Source organism: Peromyscus eremicus, chromosome 16_21 (assembly GCF_949786415.1).
Source record: "Peromyscus eremicus chromosome 16_21, PerEre_H2_v1, whole genome shotgun sequence".
NCBI classification, from domain to species: Eukaryota; Metazoa; Chordata; class Mammalia; order Rodentia; family Cricetidae; genus Peromyscus; species Peromyscus eremicus.
In genome coordinates this window covers 52,529,911-52,549,292 of record NC_081432.1, presented here as the reverse complement: position 1 = coordinate 52,549,292, position 19,382 = coordinate 52,529,911, and positions in this window count along the sequence as shown.

Genomic DNA, 19,382 nt, shown 5'->3' with positions numbered 1-19,382 from the left:
GCACAGACAAAAGTGTGGTTGTGAGGCCCATTGAGACCAGAGAGATTATCAAATACATGCATGAAAAAGTGACCATAAATCACATTAATATGTACAATTAATATGCATTAACAATAATTATAAGATGATAAAAGTAAAACCTTACAGAGAGTCAGCTATTTTCATACTTGTTCTCTGATGATCTATAAAGAGAGCTAAGTGTTGTCTTGCTCAAGTATTCAGGTTTTCCTTTGATCAAAACACATTATCACTTAACTATACTTCCCAGGGTAAATATACCATCATGAACAAAGACAAATTACCACTCCAAGGCATTGGCAAAATGAAGGGGATAACAATTTGCCTATTAGAATTAAACAGCTCCCACTGAAGTCAAAACAATAAAAATGTCAGTTGAGAAATTTCATAACCAATATTAGGACATTCAAGTGAGTAAAATTTGAGCAGATATATGAAAAAATTCTATTTTTTTTTGTTTTTTTTGAGACAGGGTTTCTCTGTGTAGCTTTGCGCCTTTCCTGAATCTTGCTCTGTAGACCCGGCTGGCCTTGAACTCACAAAGATCCACCTGGCTCTGCCTCCCAAGTGCTGGGATTAAAGGCATGTACCGCTACCGCCCGGCTCTATTTTTAATTTCTAACATTGCTGTGAAACAATCATTGTACACTATAAAAATGTATTACCCTCATTGGTTAATAAAGATATTACTGGTCTATAGCTTGACAAGAAAGATTGCAGAGGCAGACTAGAAAAATTCTAGGAAGAAGAGGGCTGAGTCAGTGGAGTCGACAGGAGACACAGTGGGAGTAAGACATGCTGGAAGACAGGTAAAGCCATGAGCTACATGGCAATATATAGAATAATAGAAATGGGTTAATTTAAGTTGTAAGAGCTAGTAGTAATAAGCCTGAGCTGTCAGCCAAACATTTATAATTTATATTAAGTGTTTTGTGTTTATTTGGGAGCAACTGCTGGGACACAGAAAAACTCCACCTACACAATGTGGTCTATAACTTTACTCGTTCAATAGATGAATCAATGAAAGAAGATAAACTGTTAGAAAGAGAAATTGGAATCAGTATGACAAATGAAAGGGATGGCTTACACAAGTGGACAGAAGTAAGAGGTAAAACAGGCAGGCTTAAGGTGTCCATTCCATCAGAAAAGCCCAGAATGAGGAAAGGAACAGAAAGGGAAGTGATATATGTATAATAGAAGAAAATATAACAATATGTATAGTAGATATATAGCATATGTAACATATATTATAATAATATATAGTAGAAGAAAAACATAATATATAAATATGTAACATATATACATATATATATGAAGAAAAATTCCAAGATTTTAAGGAAGGCAAGTACATTGATCATATCTGGCCTCAGCTGATTTATTGTCTAAAGGTAAAATATGTGGGACATGGGGAAGAAAGCTGTATTTCATTGTACTGTTAATTATATAAACACATATGTGTTTCTCTGCAAAGGTAGTATGAATTTTTTAGGCAAAAAAATTATGTCTGTAATGTCTTGGTATGTCCACATACCCACACTTCTACAAATACAAGAGAGAAAAAGGGAGTAAACTCTGAATGCAAGAATATAGTCAAAAGGTAGAAGCATAATGCAGGATTTATGAACCAACTACATATTTTTAAAAATGTAATCATTTGAAAATTAAAAACTTGATATTTGTCTAAATCTAATTGCATAACTTTATAGCATTCTTTTTGTACAGAGAGCCCACACTTCAACTTTAAGTGTCAGAAATCATTATCAGTTGCATTTTTGCTTAAGACTAAACTCAATTTGATCATATTGGAGGAAAAGATTTTGTTGTTATTGGAGTTGGCTTTTCCCATTATTCCTTTTATCTTTTTTTTTTTAAATATGGCTAGTGTAGTCTCCAGGGACAATCCATTATTGTTCTCCTTTGAAAAGTTCTGCAAGTAAAGTTGGCAGTACCTTTCCCCATGAGACATGTTACTATGATGTGATAAAATTGGAAGTTTGTACCATTATTTATCTTAGCTACAAAAATAAAAGCAAGAGCACATGATTCCATCTACAAAGGCCCACCTTCTCCCTCATCCTTCCTCCCCCATCTTTCTCCTTCTCCTACTCTTCATTATTATTATTGTTATTATTATTATTATTAGTTACTGAGACAAGATCTCACTAGGTAGCCCTGGCTGGCCCAGAACTTGCTATGTAAACCACACTGGCCTCACACTGCCTTCCCTGTGCTAGAATGAAGGCTTTGGCCTCCACATACAGCTACCTTTCTTCCTTTTAGATGTTGGTTTAAACCTGATTTCTTGTCTTACAGCCTTAGAGATTTTCTTCTACTTAAAGACACTACTGTTTATTTCATGGACAATACACAGTCAATAAAACACTCACCATGGTGAGTGACTAAGCTGTCCCTGAGACAGCAGGGAAATTCACATCTGTAAAAAAGGCAGGTAGACATTTCAGGTGCTAATTTTTGCAGGGCTCACAAACATAGCACAAGACCTTACAAATGATGCTGCTGATTCCTAAATAGTGAAAGAATAAGAGTTGTCTTAAGTCTAGATTAACTGCAGCCTGGAGGTTTAAAGCATTGCAAAATTATAACCCCACCATCTCCGTTGCTACCTGGAAATTCACAGTGGTGAGTAGAGATGGTGGTGGTGGGGATTGTATTGATCAATGGAAATAAAGAATTCGATTAGAGAAAAGCTCCCTTTGAAAGGAAGGGGTATGTGGGGAAAGTGGGAAAATTTCAAAGGCCTGGCTCGTAAGATGACTCACTGAATGGATGGATGAGAAAAAAAATCCAGGTTGAAGGGCAACACAAGCAAGCTACCTTAACAGAGCCGGTAATTTTGTCTATTCAAATGTGTTTGCCCTGGAGCCAAAGAGCCAGCTGTGTTCTGCTGGGTGATGTGTGAAGCAGAAAGAACACTGTCTAATTTTTATACCCAGTTGAGCCTGAAGTACCTCGGAATGGGAAAAAAGGTAGTACAGCCTGGTCCCACCATGGATTCTTATTCATGCAAGAATCGCTCTGCAGCTATCCCAGAAGTCCTAATGGCATTAACCCTTCAACTATAGGGAGGAAAAAGGCAGGATCTGTGATCTAATTAATATAAGTTGGTTGTACAGCAATGCAGGGTGAGGTTTTGATTTTTTTTTTAAATTGTGTTGGTAGTAGTATTAGATTTATTTTATTTTCTTTTTAGGCAGTGATAAATGTCTCCTGGCTTTCTCCAAGTTCATTTCTTTCAATTTTGATTTTCTTTTGGAACAGTCACAAGTTCTTATGAAAATAAGAGAATGTCACAGACTACTTACTTAGCTCTCTCCATGGATGGGTTTTCTCACAGGAAAGTCTCATTACCTGAATGATTTAACTTAGCAAAAATTTGTCAATTTTTTATGTAATTTTGAAACATTGTTTAGAAATGAATTCCTTACTCACTTACTTAATATAGAAACTGTATGAGTGTGCTCAGAAATGAAGTCAAGTGTACTGAGAAACAGGGAGAACTTTGCCTTTGACAAAAAACAGAGAATTAGCTTTAAGTTATTAATATCCAGATAATTATTAATTAAACTTATATTAGCAAGACTAAACAAACTGAAATAGTGGCTGCATGTTCTCTCTGTAGAACTTAAATTGCTTAAAGGCAGAATGAGGCTACATCTGCACTGATAAAGTGTGAGTCTAGGGCAGTCATTCCAACATTCATTTTGCTAGACCAATAAGTATGATTGTGACATCCAACTGGAAACAGGGTATTAAAGACTATCTGAAGCACTTAATAGGTACTTTAAAAGTCGGTAAATTTCAAGGCCATCTGTAGACATATTATTTGAAGATTCTCAGATGTTAAGAAGCAAGTAATATACAGGTACTAAAACAAACACCATTGCTTTTCAGTTTCCCAGTCAAGAAGAAAACACTGTCAAGAAGAAAATACCTTCCTGTGTGGCAGGAGGTGAAAGTCAGAAAGGAATGCCCTGCCTGGCCTGGCTGTGGAATGGATGCTACATGGTACTTTCTGCTTCCAAGAAGCAGAAACAACAGATTCCGAGGTTTTACATCTCCAGATAATCCTATCTATACGTGACCCTCAGCCTGTATCTTTTTGTCTCTAGTCCCCGTTTCACTGTCTATAAAACTGATAATTGACGCCGGGCGGCGGTGGCTCATGCCTTTAGTCCCAGCACTCGGGAGGCAGAGCCAGGTGGATCTCTGTGAGTTCAAGGCCAGCCTGGTCTAAAGAGCAAGTTCCAGGATAGGCTCCAATGCTACACAGAAAAACCCTGTCTTGAAAAAACAAACAAACAAACAAAAATAACAAAAAAAAAACCTCTGATAATTGTCTTGACTCTTACGTCACAAAGTACTTGTGTGTCTTACATTAGCATCTGTAAGATGCTTACAGCAAAGCAGGGCACATCATGCATCATTCTTTAGGCTTACTTCAGAATGAGGAATGTTCTTCAAAGGTTCGTCATTTTATTGATGAAGTTAAATGAATGCTGTATAGCAAGTGAAAATATATCTGATTTTATCCATCTTTCACTGAACAACCGTGTCTCTGATTAGGAAAAGGAATGGTTATTTGCTGACTAATCAGAACTTGCTTGGCACTTTTTTTTTTTTAAAATGCCACCAACTATGCCACAAAAATTCTGCACAGCAGGTGTGGTTAGGCCTACTGCACTGAGAAAAACAAGGGGAAAAAAACCCCAACTTTTCCTTTTTGTTTTTCTCTTATTAAGAAAGTCTGTAAAACACAATGATATTTCCCCCATCTGAACAACCAGTTAAGAAAGAGAAGCTATAAAATCATATTTTACAACTCTGATAGAGAAACATCACTGCTTTATAGGACAAGTCACTCTGGCTTCCCAGTGTCTCTGATTCAAATAATCCACCCTAAAGTCCTACATACCAAAGGTGCAGATAATATATGTGCATGCTTCTGAGCTCTAGTTGGTCAGAATGCATCAAGGTTCAGTTACAATATCTGCCATGATGCTCCTGCTAGTCATCTTCCCCATAGAGACTTCTCTGAAGAGATCATCAGAGCATCACATGGGATTTCTGGGGTGTAGTGGTGTGGAAAGTAGGAATTCTGTATACCAACTATTTCTATTTCTCTCTGGTGTATGGTAGAATGGGTATCTGTATCCTTGAGGTTAAGGGTAGTCAAAGATGGGATTTTGATTCTTGGAAGTTGATACCTGTATGGAGGTTGTACAGAAGTGCAAGAAAAGACCTTGATGTTTTAGGACACTGACTTGGCAAAGAAACAAATGGATAGTGCTTCTTAGGGATATGTCTTTGGAAGTTGTAAGATTTTCAGAGAAAAATCCTGGCTTGAATTTGCCAGTTTATGCTGGCAAAGATGTTGGTATCAGGTGAAAAGATGAGATATGAGCTACAGGAAATGAGAAGATCTATGGCACTCAAAATTTTAGTGGCCGCTGTATCTTGAGATGACGGTCCTGATTCTTTGACTAGCATCTGTCTTTGAGACACAATGAGGTGCCTTTCTTACAAAAGCCTCCTATTGTCTTGAATCATTTCCCCTTTGTTAATTTACAATAATTAAATGCATGTGGTGGATAATGAGGACATGACAATGAAAAGCCTGGCATCGTTCCAGTCTGGCCACACCTGAAGAGAGCTATAGGATGGAACAAGCTCAGATCATCACTGCTGGACAGCTAGCGGTCAAAGCAACTGAGGTTACCAACAAGAACACTGAGAATCTCTTACCTCCTATCTTGTACCGTATATTAGATTTTGTTAAACTCAAATATATGGCTTATTTTAGAAGGAAAGAAATACATAAAATGTAAGGAGAGATAAATACAGAGATGGGGGAGAAAGGGAGGAAGGAGGATAAGGAAAAGTGGAAATGAAGAAGGGAGGTAGAAGGAAGAGAAGGACTGTAGGAAAATGGGGGCAATGATGTAAAGAAAATCTAATGGAAAGTACAGACCTCATGAACTGAAGCAATGTATGAGTAGATGGATGGGTGTTAGCGCAAATATGGGCTGGAGGGTCTGGGGAATTGAACTTGAACTTGCAAACAAGATCAAGTGAAGTGAGGCAGAGGATCTGAATTTGCATAAAGACAAATCTGTATATGATGCACTAGAAAGATTCTTCCCACAATGCAGAGAAGGGTCCTGGATACCCTTGTTCTGCCCTGGGCTATGGGTGGAGGAAAAAAAAAACTTCCTTGAAAATTGAAAAACCAGGCAAGTGGCAAGGGGTAGAATTTAGTTTTCAATAGATGCATAAGACTAGACTTTACCCAAGGCTATGTAAAACTGATTGCAAACCAGTGAAACTCCTAGAGTATAGTAGGAAGCCAAAACAGAAGTCCTTCATGGCTTTAAACCAATAATCACCACATTTCCAAGTTTAAAAAAACCCAACCTGTTATGGTGAGCACATGATAAAGCTATAAGCCACACTGGGAAATACTGGATTAGGGCTGGAGAGAGGGATCAGTGGTTAAGAGCACTTATTGCTCTTGCAGAGGACCTGGTATGGTTCCCAGCACCCACACGGTGGCTCACAACCATTTGTAGCTCCAGTTGCCAGGAATCTGATGCCCACTTCTGGCTTCTGAGTGTACTGCACACACACACACACACACACACACACACACACACACACACACACATATACACACACACTTAAAAATAAATAAAATTAAAAAAATACTGGATCCAGAGACACAAAGATAGTGAGGAAATACAAAAGAGACTTTAAATAACTCAAAATAGCATGGAATACGCAATGGAAAGTAACCTGTTATGCATAGAACAGACATATTTGAATTAACATCCAAACAGAACCCTAAGAGTAACAACAATAGTCCTGCATGCATGTTTTGAACGACATCACTGAACCCCATCAACACTTGCTGACAGACTAAAATATAAAACGATTGAACTTTATAATATTTAACCTGATGTGCTAAGCATTTGAATTAAACTTAAGTAAAGCATTAAGGAACAGAATAAAACATCTTCGTAAACCACTCAAAATTTTAGCATGGAGGACTGGAGTGATGGCTCAGCATTTAGCACTTGCTGCTGTTGCAGAGGACCCTGATTGATACCCAGCACCCAAATGTCGACTCAAAACTTCTGTAACTCCAGTTCTAGGGTATCTGATTCCCTTTTCTGGCCTCTGTAGACACAAGGCTTGTAAATGGTTTATGGACAACCATACAAGCAAAACATCCATACATAAAACAGCAAAAACTTGTTTGTTTGTTTGTTTTTAATGCAGCATGGAGAGACTTTTTTTTTTTTTTTTTTTTTTTTTTTTTTTTTTTTTTTTTGTAGCTAGTGATGTAGAAGCTCCAGACTGAGGGACTCCCAGAAAACTCAGAAAGAGTGAGCAAAGGTCATGGTGATCAGAGGATGCTTAGTTAAGGTGGATGGCAACAGAAACTTCAGACTCAAGAGACTCAGTGATACCCACGAACAGACAACGCAGCAAGCACCACGAATCCCTTCTTGCTCTTTACTAGTCTCTGTGAGTCTTAGTTTCTGTTAACTTCTGGAATTCAGTTTCTTGGAATTTGACCTGCTTAGATTGGAGCATCTACTCACCAATACCTGGAGTCTGGAGCCTCTGTCCTCAGACTTAACTGCCCTGTGATTCCATCTCCACTTTCTATAGGCCCTTTCAATCCATGCATCTGATTTTGATCCTTTTCTATTTGCTTTTCTCTCTCTCTCTCTCTCTCTCTCCCCCCACCCTTGGGGTGTGTGTGTGTGTGTGTGTGTGTGTGTGTGTGTGTGTGTATTTATGTATGTGATGTATGCACATCCGTGAATGGGTGAGGCACCCACGGAGACACCAGTGAAGTACAGAGAAGAATGCCACGTATCTTTCTCTGTTGCTCTTCTTCCTGCTTTCAGATCAGGTCTGAACCAGAGCCTTTCAAAATATTTTGGTTGGGCTGATGGGCCAGCAAGCTCTTAAGGTCCATCTATGTTCATTCCTAATATGTTGGCTTTTTATGTGGGTGCTTGGGATTCGAACTCAGGTCTTCATGCTTTTCCATAAAGCACTTTTATGAAACTGGGCCATCTCCCCATCCCCATACCTATGGTTTTAAATGCTCACTAGCACTTTAAGATGCTCGATTTGAAATGTTACGTCTATAGCCATACATCAAGTGGTCTCCTCCTTTCTGTGGGATCAGGCTAGTATTTCTATTCAGGGTACACTAGGAGTCCATGAAATATTAAGCATACTTCCAAGCCCCCAGTACCACTAGAGCCCTCTCTGCTCTATGAGAAAAACCATGTTTTCACTCCTTTCTTCCAAATCCTCCTTATTTGAGCGACTTCGGTATTTGTTCACATCACGGTTATGATAATTTCATACTATATTATATTTTATAATAAAATCATACTATATCAAATGAGTTGTCACTGCCCTCCCATGTGTAAAGTTTCATTATTTATATATTACACATTATTTAAATAATACCCAGGTATCTCAGGAGCATGGATTCATCTCTTCTAGTTTATCTTCAGGTAATTTGTTGTTTACTATTCTGGGGAAAGAGGGGAACAACTTGTTAGCTTGGCAGCTGTAGTCTAGGTGGCTGAGTACTTGCGATGGGGATGAGAGAGCTGAGAAGTCTGCCACTGGACCTTTGACAACAGATCTCCTGCAAGGCTGTCACCCACAGGCGTGTGCTGCGTATGTAAGACAGTCCACGGAAGACGGGATCTTCTCAGTCTTAGGGAGAGGAGGTGAAAGGTTGAGATGCAAATGCACCTTGCATTGCCCAGCAGGGTGCAGCTTGTGACACAGGACATGGTTGTGCCAGTTAGAACCCCTATGGGGTACTCAGAATGCAGCAGGTCTCTGTATCATAATTTTGGTGGTTAATATATGATAGGATATTATGGTTTCTGTATTCATAATTGTTAATGCATTTTAATCAACCTGAGAAGTGTTCTTTGCTAAATGCATCATCCAGTGTGTCTGTCTGAAAGGACTGAATGTTGCTATATCTTTCTTGACCTTGTTTCATTGCTAATAATAAAGCAGTGTGATTTTACCCGCTAATGTGGACTATTTTCAAATGGTTTGTGAATACTGTTTTAAATTACATGTATTTATTTAGTATATGCATGTGCTGTGTGTGTGTGTGTGTGTGTGTGTGTGTGTGTGTGTGTACTTGCATACATTCACACACTCCTGTGGAGATCAAAAGACAACTTGCAGGAGTCAATTCTCTCCTTCCACCACGTGGTTCAAGCTCAGTTCACCAGTTTTGGAGGCAAACAACTTTTTACACACTGAGCCACCTCCATACCCCAGGATTTTTTTTTTTTCACTTTAAGTAAAATAACTTGTTTCTCTAGGAGAAAACCTGTGCTTCTCTCTCCCATTCCCTCTCTTACCCTCCTTTCTCCTTCCCTTCCTTCATCTTCTTTTTTCTCCATTGTATATGGGCTTTTACCTGCCTTTTTAATAACTGGACAGTTGTATATACACACACACACATACACACACACATACACACACACATACACACGCACATGCACACACACATACACACACACATACACACACATACACACACACACACACACACACACACACACACAGCCACAGCCACAGGGAGGGGTGAGACCTCACAGGTCCTTCCCCCACACATCATGAGGTGTCCAATCTTGTTCAGATCTTATGCAGACGGCCACAGCTACAGTGAGTTTGTGAGTGTAATGGCTTTGTCAGATCCAGAAGACATCTTTTTGCTCTTAGCTCCCCGTCCTCTGGTATGAACAGTTTTTCCCATGCCCCTGTTCAATGTTCTCTGAACCTTGAAACAGTGATGGAGCTTGCTTTAATTTTTTTTTTAATTTAACTTTTTACTTCATGTGTGTCAGTGTCTGTGTGTGTATCTGTGTGGGTGCCTGAAGAGGTCAGAAGAAGACATCAGATTCCTGGGACCTGGAGTTTCTGGTGGTTGTATACCTTCTGATTTGGATGTTGGGAACAGAATTCAGGTCCTCTGAAAGAGCAGCAAGTACTCTTAATAGCTGAGCCATCTCTCCAGTCCATAGCTAGCTTGTTTTAAACCTGAAGACCTCCCCTGTATTGTTTTTGCATTCACTCAGAACTCACTTATCTCTTGTCAAAACCAGTGCTGAGTTATCTAAAAGTGATACAAGCCATGTGTTGGTGAAGCTAAGCTCTCTCCCATTCATTAGTCAAGGCTGGTTTTCACACTATTAGTTAACTAGTGGGATAGTGGGAAGAACAGCAAGAACCTTCTTTCTGTGATTGTCAGTACTTGGTATCTATTTAGGCAATCAGTCTGAAGGTTAGTTGCTTGGTGGAGACATATGGGGAGTTTTGAAGATATCATGACCAATGCTTCCACACAGACCCAAGGATTTAAACTCAATGAGTCTGGACAGAGAACCAGAAGTAAATATTTTATGAAAGCAATTAAAAACAAAAAAGGAAAATAAAACAAATACTCCAAGGTATTGATATAGATATTCATATATAATTATAATAATATATTATACATGTAAAATAGTTCAGGTAATTGGTTCTTAATGTGTGGCCAACTGCATTAATATCTGACAGTGTATTAGAAATACAAGTTCTTATGTTTGGCCTTAGGTCTCTGGGGAATGAGGTCCAGCAATTCACAGCATGACAACTGCTTGAGGGGATTATGACATTCACTAGTGTTTGAAAAACATTGTGTTGGATTCTTTTACTCAGCATTGCTCCGATCTCGCCATTGTCAGAAGAGCTGTTAGAACAACAGAGTCAGACCCTGCCCCAGCCATCCCAGGTGAAAACCAATATTTTATCAAGAACTTGAATAATTTTTATGTTTATTAAGCTTTAAGAAGCACTGTGTTAGAGGAAGAAATAAATTATTTGGAAAATTCTCACTAACCCCTTTCAAGATATGTTAATCAAAGGCCAACAGCATGGCTCAGTGGATAAACACTTTGCCACGCAATCCTGGTGACCCATGTTCAATTCCCAGAACCCATAGTAGAAGTAAAAAACTGATTGTCCAAAGCTGCCCTTTGAGCTCCACATGCATACTGTGGTGCACATATCTGTACACGTATACACATCACACACCCTGTGATGACTGATTTTAGATATCAAGTTGCCACATCCTAGAATTCCCCACGAAGGGAAGGGTATTTTCTAGAGCAGTTTGGCTAGTGGGCATGTCTATAGGGATTGTCTTGATTCTTAATGGAGGTGGGAAGATCCTCCTTGAATGTGAGTAACACCATTTCATGGGCTATGCTCTGAACTGTATGAAAGTGAAGAAAGCTAGCTGAGCAGAAGACAATCAAGAAAGGATGCCCCTCTTGTCTTTGTTCTCTTGAAGTGTTGGGATGAGTGCTTGAAGCTTGTCTTGACATCCCTGAAATGATGAGCTATGACGTAGTATCGTTAGCCAAATAAACTCTTTCCTTCCCTGAATTGTTTTGGACAGGATACTTGTTAAAGTAATATAAATGAAACTAGAAAAACAAAATCACAACAGCACCACCAACAATAATCATGTAAAAATTAAAAAGATATATTAATCAAAGCAACTCTTGCTGTGATGATAGATAAGTACAGAAATGTGTGGTTTAACACAGGCAAATTTATTTCTTATTCAAATTAAAGTCTAATTGGTAGTAACAGTGCTGTGTTCTACAGTCATGGCTTCACAGGCTGTTACTTTCAACATGGCCCCTGAGAGTGATCCTGAATATCAGCATCCTGTTGAGAAAAGGGCTTTGAAGCGGAGAGGGAGAATCCCCTCTGACATATCCTCAGCCCTGGCCTTGCAGTGGTACATATGATTTTCTCCTATAGCTATTGACCAGACTTCATCCACGTAGTCCCTCATGGATACATTGAAGCCAAGTAGAAAATAATCCCAGGCTAGGAACGGGTCATTGTAAAACAACAATGCACCATGCAAAGAAAGATTAATGTTAGTAGCCAGTTCCTGACTTTTATGTCATTTGGGTGGGATGACCAATAAAAGATCACTCTTATTCAGGATATCCTACATTCAGGGCCCTAATTCCTTGCAATTACTTACTCACATTTTTGTAAAGATTGTATAAGCTTCCCCCAGTTTTCAGTGTGCTCAGGCATCAGTATCAGAAGCTAAACACCACAGAGCTTCAGATACAATGGCAGCAGGTGGAATGTAAAATAGACCCAAGTACAAAGGAAAGAGGTGACTAGAGAGTGAACTAATATTAATCAAAAATTTGCATTTAAAGGGCAAAGTCTGACTCATTTGTATTTTTAGATATAAAAAAATAAGAATCTTACAATCAATAATATTCATAAGGGGAAATGAATCCCCAAAAGGTTAAAAAAATTTTTTTATAGGATCACATAATTAATGGGTGGGAGGATTTAAAGAAAATATTTTATTTTGAATTTAAATTAGTGCCTTTTTATGAGTTTGACATATGCATGAATGCAGTGTTCAAGGAGGCCAGAAGAGGGCGTGAGACACTCCCCACCCCCATCCCACCACCGAGCTGGAGTTACAGGTAATGTAGGGCTACACAACTTGAGTGCTGGTAAGTGAACTCAGAGCTGTACACGCTCCTAGTGTCAGAGCCTTCAACCCTGGATCTGAAACTTTATCTACAGATATACCATCCTTAACAACATGACACAGTCGTGATGGATTGTCTCTAGGAACCTCGATTCTCATCCTCTATTCTCAATCACTTTACATCCCAGAAACGTTTCTTATAATCTTCTGACAAAATGTTATTCAATTGCTTTGAAATAATCACCCTTAAGAATTATTTCACCAAAGGTACCAAATATCTTTGGATACTTATTCCTAGTTTATTTATATATATTTTATTGTTGTATTAAAAATTGTCTTGCAAGGTAGGGCAAGCTACCCTTAAATTTTCAGTCCTTCTGCCTAAGAATCCCAAGTGCTTAGACTGTAACTGGGTGCCACCATACTCAGATCAGCTATAACTGGGTGCCACCATACTCAGTTCAGAGTATTCTCTTTATGAACTTCTAGGTCTGATGGTATAAAAGAGTCTTAGAAGTGACATGCAAATGTCAGAAGGCCATGTACTGTTGATGTAATGTCTGAACGTCACGAATCCAGCTAGATGACTCACCCTGTGAGTCTCCAGTAGAGGCTCCAGTGTCTGAAGCATGCTCAATATGAAATGTTCCACTTTGCATGTTATACAAATCTTAAAATGATGTATGCTGTGAAAGACAGTTGAGGCTGTGGGAGAGAATAGGTAGGTAGGAACCACCCTGAGTGATGAATCACTGCTTAAATGCTATTCCATTAATTCGAATGACATTTTGACAATAGCATGCTGTCAGTCCAATGGTTTGACCTGTACAACAACCTCTAATTATTACTAATTAAATAATTAATTATTCATAGAAGTGCATGCCATTAGCATAGCAGAGATGTGTTGGAATATGAGTTATATGAGGTTTATGAATCTTCAGAAAATAGATTCTTTAATAAATTAATAAAGGGGCTCTGGGGTTTCATTAAAAGGTGGCTGGAGGGTGTGCTTGCCTGTTTCCAGGGAGACCACAGGTGGTTCACTGCCTTTTTTTTTTTTTTTTTTAAGTTAAACTTGTTTGGGCTAGATGATTTTTTTCACCCTTTTCTCACTGCTCTGTCCTCAGGCAGAGAACGGAACATTTTAATGAAACCCCTGTTGTCTTCATATCACTTTGATCCCCCTGTGTTCTCTCCAGTCTACACATTGGCCAGGCGGATGAAGGGTTTCAGATTTTCCCTCCAGTATTAAAAACTGTGGCATGCCCTCCATGAATAAACAACATGGCAGTGGATACTCACTGAAAGAGAAAGGCAGAGCAAACAAAGGCATGAAGGGAAATGCATAAATTCAAATGACACTAGCCTCATTTACGCACTTAATTACCCTGACTCCTGACTCTGTTAGCCACTGCGATTATTTTTCCAGTTAAGCCTGGTTTCAAGAAATTGGAAAAAATAGGCTCATCCATTTATTCCTCCTCAACAATCTCTTTGCCACATGGAGCTCCGCGTCTTCGTTATCTCGCCCTAATAATGATCATGGCGATATTAGTATCTCCCAGCACTGCTCACTAAATAGTGATAAAAATAGTAATATTAATGTTTTCTAACATCCATTTTTGATGCTCTGAGGCGCATTATAAATTCGGTCTTTGTTTAAGCAGTGGGGAGCCCACAAAATATCATTATGGTTATCATTAGAACTCAAGGGCACTCCCCAGAAACTGAAACCTAGCCCAGGCTGTGCCAGCAAGCATTCCCGGGCCACGGGAGGAACAAAACTGAAACAAAAAAAATCGATTTTTCAAATACCATTTCAACATTTGACCTCGTCAGGCAGAGTGGCTTTTTCCTTTTCTTACTTTGCTTTCCTCCTCTTTTCCATTATGTTTCTATCCTCTCCCCTCCCCCGTTATTTCCCTTCACTTGCTAAACTTTTTCCAAAAAGATAGAGTAGTTCTGTTTCCTATTTTCTAAACCTGGTCGTCTCAATCATCCCTTTAAAGTCAGTAGGATACATCTCATTTCTTTCTTTTTTGTGTGTGATGGATAAGTCCTTTTTTTTTTTTTTCATTTTACATACAGATTCCCCTCTCTTCTCTCTTCCCACCTCCCAGCCTCCCCACCCCTGCAACCCATCCCCATTCCCTCCTCTGACAAGGTAAGGCCTCCCATGGGGAGTCAGATTAGCCTGGTACGTTCAGTTGAGGCAGGTCCAAGCCCCTTCCCCTGCCCCACCATTGGTAGTGGGCTCCAAAAAGCCAGTTCATGCACCAGGGATGGATCTTCATCCCACTGCTGTGGGGCCCTTAAGCAGATCAAGCTACACAACTGTCTCGCTTATGCAGAGAGCCTAATCCACACTTATGGAGGCTCCACAGCTGTTGGTCTAAAGTTCATGAATTCCCACTAGCCTGGTCTAGTTGTCTCTGCAGGTTTCCCCATCATGAACTTGATGCCCTTTGCTCATAGAATCCCTTTTCTCTCTTTGACTGGACTCCTGGAGCTCAGCCTGGTGCTTGGCTGTGGATCCCTGCATCTGTTTCCATCAGCTACTGGGTGAAGGCTCTATGATGACAGTTAAGGTATTCACCAATATGATTACTGGGGTAGGCCAGTTCAGGTACCCTCTCCACTATTGCTAGTAGTCTAAGCTGGGGTCATCCTTGCGGATACCTGGGAACTTCCCTAACACCCGGTTTCTCCCTGTCCCCATGATGTCTCCCTCTATCATGTATCTCTTTCATTGCTTTCCCACCCTGTCCCTGTTCCAGCTCAACCATTCTGTTTCCTTATGTTCTCATCCATTTCTAAACTCCCATTCTCTCTTCTCTTTTCTTTCAAAGAAGGGAAAAAAATTCCGAGGGAGCAACAGCGTTGTCTTTTTATAGCCCGGTGGACTAAGCCACTCTTCACCCAGTTAATGTTTCAGAGAGACTTGAATGGGAGTCCCTTCCATGCCTACACTTGGGAAGGCCAAAAAGAATTCGCTGGGCACACTTTCATTACTTATTGGGCCTGCAAAATGGAAGCAAAACTTTTTTTCTGGCAACGTGTAAAAGAAAAAGTGACAGGCTTCGGTTTCCGCCATTTCCTTTTGCCACAGGGAACCAACCAGGTGTGAATGCTTGCTTGGCCCCATGATACATCTTGTGGCTGCCAGTCTCTGGAAGACTGGAGATCTCTTTGCACACTTGGGACTTGGTGTTAGTAGACCTGGCCTTCATTCAACATGAGTGGCCTTCCCCTTCCTCAGTTTTCCTCTGACTTTGGTGTTTTGAATTTGGCTTTCTCTTTTGAATACTTCTCCCTTCTCACCCCAGCTCCTCCATTCTCTCTCCCTTCTCATCCCAGCTCCTCCATTCTCTGTCCTTTCTCACCCCAGCTCCTCCATTCTCTCTCCCTTCTCATCCCAGTTCCTCCAATCTCTGTTCTCTGGTCTCTTATCCCTACCACTTCTCCGCCATTCCTCAGCTCAGTCCTTTTTTAAAAGCTGTCTACTATGTGGTCAATTATGTTTTCCTTGTTCTTAAACTGACAAAATCTAGACATAGTGTCGTTGTTACTTTCTAAGTATTCAAACTGGAACATTCAAGCAAGAGGGTAAAAATAAATACGTAATGAATAAAAATAAAAATTTCAAACTAATAACATTAATTACTAACACAAATGGATGTTTACTAATTATAGTCAAGGAATAAGAAACATTTCAGGAAAATATTATTAACCTCACAGATATCCAGGGCTCCACCTTCTTTCCTTAAAAAAAATAATAAGTTCACAAAAGATTAAAGCCTTAATTGAACACATACTTTATTTCTGTATTTAGTTTTCACAAACGACATTCTTTTAATGTAAAACTGACATTTTGGCATCACTCACATGCCCATCAGGGTTGGATAATCAACAACAGTTTATAATAACATTGACCAGAATAATTAATAAAGTATGAAGCTCAAGGGAAAAAAAGTGTGTTGGTCCAAACAGAAGGAGGGGATATTCCTTTCTATATGCGATACGTGAAGGTTTAAAGTTCATTCAACTTTCTCTAGTTTTCCGTTAAAAGAAGAAACTGAGTGTTCGATTGTTTGTCATGATTTTGCCTACACTACCAGTTTCATTTTCCTACCTTTCCTTCACTCTCTTTTTCTTTTTCAATTATAGTTTCCCTAGCTGAGGTTTGCTCTGCAAGTACACTGGCTTTTAAAAGACACACATTTAATGCCAAGTTCAAGATGATGACATCAGGAGAGAAATGTGAGAGTTCTGTGTGATTCTAATAATTATTCACGTTCTTAATGAATGGTAATTGTCCGTTAGTGCTAGCTCTGTTAAAAAAAAAAAAAAAAGAAAGAAAGAAAAGAATGTGGACACAGGTAGACCCTGTGATCTCCTGGAATTCCTTCCAAAAGCCATCATTAACTTTAACTTATCTCCTTATTGGGAGACCCTGTATGCCCACCAAATATGTGTTTTCCAAAATCAAGGGAATGAGTACTAAGTGCAATTTGCTTCCACAATAGATAGACAACACAAAGTGAATTTCTGGAAGTATAGTTTTTGCTTATGTAAGCAAGCTGCTTATGTTAATCAGGTGGACTGATAATAGTCTTCCATTCATTATTTAGAATCTAGCTGGTGTTATGAAAAAATCAGTCTAGATCATACTTGCAAATTTAGAAAATCAAAACAGAAACAGAAGTGAAAGCCTACTATGAAGTTTATGATTGCCTTTTTGTCAATTTCTGGAAAGAACTGAAAAGGATTCTTATAGGGATTGCATTGAGTTTGTATATTGTTTTAGGTATTTGGCCCTTTTCACATTAATAATCCTACCAATTAGTACATATAGGAGGTCCTTCCATCTTGTGGTATCTCCTTCAATTTCCAGTGTTTTAAAGTCTTCATTGTGCAACTCTTTAAATTCCTTGGTTGAATTTACTCCAAGATTTTTTTTTGAGGCTGTTGTGAATGGTATCGTTCCTTATTTTCTTTTTTAGTATTATTGCTTATATAGAAAGACTACTGGTTTGTGTGTCCTAAGTTTATATCCTGATACTTTGCTGAATTTTTTTTATCAGTTTTCTGTTGAAGTCTTCCAGGTTTTTTACATGTAGAATTATTTCTTCTGCAAATAGGGATACATTGACTTCTTTCTTTCCTGTTTATGGTTTTATTGTTCTAGCTAAGACTTCAACTATTATATTAACAAGGGAGGAAAGGGAAAGGTACAAAGTAGAAAAGAATTAATAAAAGGAAGGAAGGAAGGAATGAAAGAGGGGAAAAAGGAAGGAAGGTTTAGAATTATCAGAAGCATATTATAAACTCATGAAAGGCCTTAAGACTCATTCACAATTTTAGTCACTAACAAACTTTTAAAGAATATTCATCTTACTATGAAACCCAAAACTCTGAAATGCTAGAAGAAAATATAGACAATATCTTACTAGATACAAGTATAGGAAAAGATTTTCTGAATATGACCCTGTTTTCCCAGGAACTTAGGCCAGCAATTGACAAGTGAGACCTCACAAAATTAAAACTTGTCTGTAAAGCTGAAGAAATAATCAATTGACTGAAGAAGAAGCTCACAGAGGAGAAGAGTTTCTTTGCCGGCTATATATCTGAAAGAGGATTTAATATCTAGAATAACAACAACCCCTGGCGGCCCCCAGCTCCCAGCTCCCATCTTGCCCCGGACTTCCCTTCTGAAGCACAGCACAGCACAGCACAGCACAGCACAGAGAGCTCCCATCTGGACAAGAGAGAGAGACTTCCTGAATCTGTCAGCGCTGTCTGAACCAAGTGTGCGGATAAGGCCAAGAACGAACCACAAGGAGATGGGCAGACGTCAAGGCAGAAACACATACAACAAAATGAATAGCAATACACCATCACCAGGCCCTAGCCCTCCTCCAACACCTAGACCTGAACATCAGAAATTGGAAGAAGCAGAAGAAAATAGCCTTATGAATGTCATCATGAAGAAGCTAGAGGCTCGTGTAGAGGAAAAGACAAAAAAATGTGAAGAACGCTGTAAACAACTAGAGGAAAGGGCAAACAAATTAGAAGAAATCAAAAAAGTCCTGGAAGAGAACAATAAAATACTGAAAGAAAATCAAGAAAAATCAAAGAAACAAATGAAGGAAACAGTCCAAGACCTGAAAAGGGAAATAGAAAAAATGAAGAAGACACAAACAGAGGGAATGCTGGAAATAGAAAATCTGAGAAAACGATTGGGAACTTCAGATGCAAGTATAATCAACAGAATGCAAGAGATGGAAGAGAGAATCTCTAGCGTTGAAGATACAATAGAAGAAATAGATTCATCAGTCAAAGAAAACACTAAAGTCAACAAAGTCATGAACCAAAATGTCCAAGAAATTTGGGACACCATGAAAAAACCAAACCTACGAATAATAGGGGTAGAAGAAGGAGAAGAATACCAACTCAAGGGCACAGAAAATATATTCAACAAGATCATAGAAGAAAACTTTCCCAACTTAAAGAAGGAAATGCCTATGAAGATACAGGAAGCCTATAGAACACCAAACAGACTAGACCCCCAAAAAAAGTCCCCTTGCCACATAATAATTAGACAATTAAACGTACAGAATAAAGAAAGAATATTAAGAGCAGCAAAGGAAAAAGGCCAAGTGACATATAAAGGCAAACCTATCAGAATAACACCCGATTTCTCAATGGAGACTTTGAAAGCCAGAAGGTCCTGGACAGATGTAATGCAGACACTAAGAGACCATGGATG